The sequence below is a fragment of the Oncorhynchus gorbuscha genome, linkage group LG04 (assembly GCF_021184085.1).
Source record: "Oncorhynchus gorbuscha isolate QuinsamMale2020 ecotype Even-year linkage group LG04, OgorEven_v1.0, whole genome shotgun sequence".
In the NCBI taxonomy this organism is placed as follows: Eukaryota; Metazoa; Chordata; class Actinopteri; order Salmoniformes; family Salmonidae; genus Oncorhynchus; species Oncorhynchus gorbuscha.
This window is the reverse complement of record NC_060176.1, coordinates 2,967,228-2,970,064: the sequence shown is the minus strand read 5'-3', so window position 1 is coordinate 2,970,064 and position 2,837 is coordinate 2,967,228. Positions and strand designations below refer to the sequence as shown.

At 45.6% G+C, this 2,837-nt stretch overlaps 1 long non-coding RNA gene across 2 annotated transcripts; it reads left to right on the top strand.

Annotated features, from left to right (window-relative positions):
* The first annotated feature begins 925 nt into the window (after positions 1-925).
* LOC124033549 lies at positions 926-1,741 on the top strand. Of its 2 annotated transcripts, none has more exons than XR_006838411.1 (3): positions 926-1,321; positions 1,382-1,591; positions 1,670-1,741. It is a non-coding gene; the product is annotated as an uncharacterized LOC124033549 (long non-coding RNA). The 2 variants fall into 2 exon arrangements; XR_006838410.1 differs by having other exon boundaries at positions 1,352-1,591.
* Positions 1,742-2,837: the final 1,096 nt, after the last annotated feature.

Below are 2,837 nucleotides of genomic sequence, written 5' to 3'. Positions count from 1 at the left end.
ATCCCAGCCCTCTGGTACTCAATTTACCAGTCAAGCCCCATCTCTGCGGAGAATGGGACAGGGGATCCGTTGAGTTAATAGTTCAAGGTTCAACGAATGAAGTTTGTGTTTCTGTGTTCCCAGATTGTGAAGGTGTTGAACCTGTACACTCCAGTCAACGAGTTTGAAGAGAGGGTGTCTGTTACCTTCATACGAACCATACAGGTACTGTCTGTCTGTCTGTCTGTCTGTCTGTCTGTCTGTCTGTCTGTCTGTCTGTCTGTCTGTCTGTCTGTCTGTCTGTCTGTCTGTCTGTCTGTCTGTCTGTCTGTCTGTCTGTCTGTCTGTCTGTCTCTAATGTATACATTTTCTCTCTCTGTCTGTCAGACTCGTTTGCGGGACCGCTGTGAGACTCCTCAGCTGTTGATGGACACTAAGATCATCTACCCAGTCACCTTCCCTTTCAACCCCTCCTCTCTGGCCCTGGAGACTATCCAAATACCAGGCTCCCTCAACCTAGCCTTCCTTACCCGCGTCTAACACACACACACACACACACACACACAACTAATAGATAGGCTATACATATGTACACACGCATACACAAAGCATTCTCTTCCTAACACATCCAAACACTTACATATAGTGCACACACACATACACACGCTCAGCTTCCACCCTACGGTAGTCTTTATATCAGTAGTTGAAAGCCCATCCTCCGCGTGTACAAATGCTCAACTCTAAGAGAATGCACCGCTACAGGCCACCTTTTCTCCTATCTTACCCCCTTTTACTAAGCTCCCCACCTACAACCCCATTTAAGACCTAGTACCGTGTTCCCCAGTCCTCTTTTCTCCTCTTTGTTCTCTTCTCAATAGTGTAGTGTTTTCTAGCAGTCCGGTTCTCCCATAGGAATGTATTACGGTACACTTAAGCTAACTGTCCAGGGCTAGCATCACAGCTGGCTAGCTCCTTCAGCTAAGCTCAGCTAGCATCTGTTGTGTTATGATAGGATGCTAGCGCTTCCACAGTTTTCTAGCTAGCATCAGTTTTGAGTATATCGTTATCAACTCACCCACTGAACACATTCAAGCCAAGTGCAGTACCCATTGTCTGTACCATACTTTTATACATATATAAATACATATAAATATTAATATATATATATATCAAGCTAGGGTGTTTTATTTATTGCATTTATCTCACTCCCTCCACTATTTAATGTGGCTTTTTATTTGTTTAGCTCATGATGTATTGTGCTTTAATATCTCTCTGCCGTTGCTTTGTCCTGCTTTAACCTGCTTCTCTAGTAGATCTGCACTTCAGCACCACTGCACCAGAGGTTGAAATAGAGGATTAGACTGGAACAGAGGTTGAAATAGAGGATTAGACTGGAACAGAGGTTGAAATAGAGGATTAGACTGGAACAGAGGTCGAAATAGAGGATTAGACTGGAACAGAGGTCGAAATAGAGGATTAGACTGGAACAGAGGTCGAAATAGAGGATTAGACTGGAACAGAGGTCGAAATAGAGGATTAGACTGGAACAGAGGTCGAAATAGAGGATTAGACTGGAACAGAGGTCGAAATAGAGGATTAGACTGGAACAGAGGTCGAAATAGAGGATTAGACTGGAATAGAGGATTAGACTGGAACAGAGGTCGAAATAAAGGATTAGACTGGAACAGAGGTCGAAATAGAGGATTAGACTGGAACAGAGGTCGAAATAGAGGATTAGACTGGAACAGAGGTCGTAATAGAGGATTAGACTGGAACAGAGGTCGTAATAGAGGATTAGACTGGAACAGAGGTCGTAATAGAGGATTAGACTGGAACAGAGGTCGAAATAGAGGATTAGACTGGAACAGAGGTCGAAATAGAGGATTAGACTGGAACAGAGGTCGAAATAGAGGATTAGACTGGAACAGAGGTCGAAATAGAGGATTAGACTGGAACAGAGGTAGAGGAAACTAGAGGATTAGACTGGAACAGAGGTCGAAATAGAGGATTAGACTGGAACAGAGGTCGAAATAGAGGATTAGACTGGAACAGAGGTCGAAATAGAGGATTAGACTGGAACAGAGGTCGAAATAGAGGATTAGACTGGAACAGAGGTTGAAATAGATAGAGGATTAGACTGGAACAGAGGTTGAAATAGATAGAGGATTAGACTTGCAGTAGTTGGCTAGACTGGACGAGTAGTTTAGATGGGTATAAAACTATCAGGTTTAGACGGCTTCAGCTACTGTACTTGCTTCTCCACTTTAACTAAGTAGTTTGGTTTCAAAACTCCTACAGAGGACTCACTAACTCTAACACACACTAGTGACTGTTGTTAAAAACAGAAGCACGCTGGATCCTACATATCCACTACCACAGCGTTTCCCAAACTATTGGTCCCGGCCCCATGTGGGGTCGCCTGATTTTAAAAAATGGGGTCGGAAAAAAATACAATAAAACCGCGCTTTGTTCATAGAACAAGGGTTACGTCGGTAGCCTCGGTAACCTCCTGTAGCCTCGGTAACCTCCTGTAGCCTCGGTAACCTCCTGTAGCCTCGGTAACCTCCTGTAGCCTCGGTAACCTCCGGTAGCCTCGGTAAACCTCCGGTAGCCTCGGTAAACCTCCGGTAGCCTCGGTAAACCTCCGGTAGCCTCGGTAACCTCCGGTAGCCTCGGTAAACCTCCGGTAGCCTCGGTAACCTCCGGTAGCCTCGGTAAACCTCCGGTAGCCTCGGTAACCTCCTGTAGCCTCGGTAACCTCCGGTAGCCTCGGTAAACCTCCGGTAGCCTCGGTAACCTCCGGTAGCCTCGGTAAACCTCCGTTAGCCTCGGTAAACCTCCGGTAGACTCGGTAACCT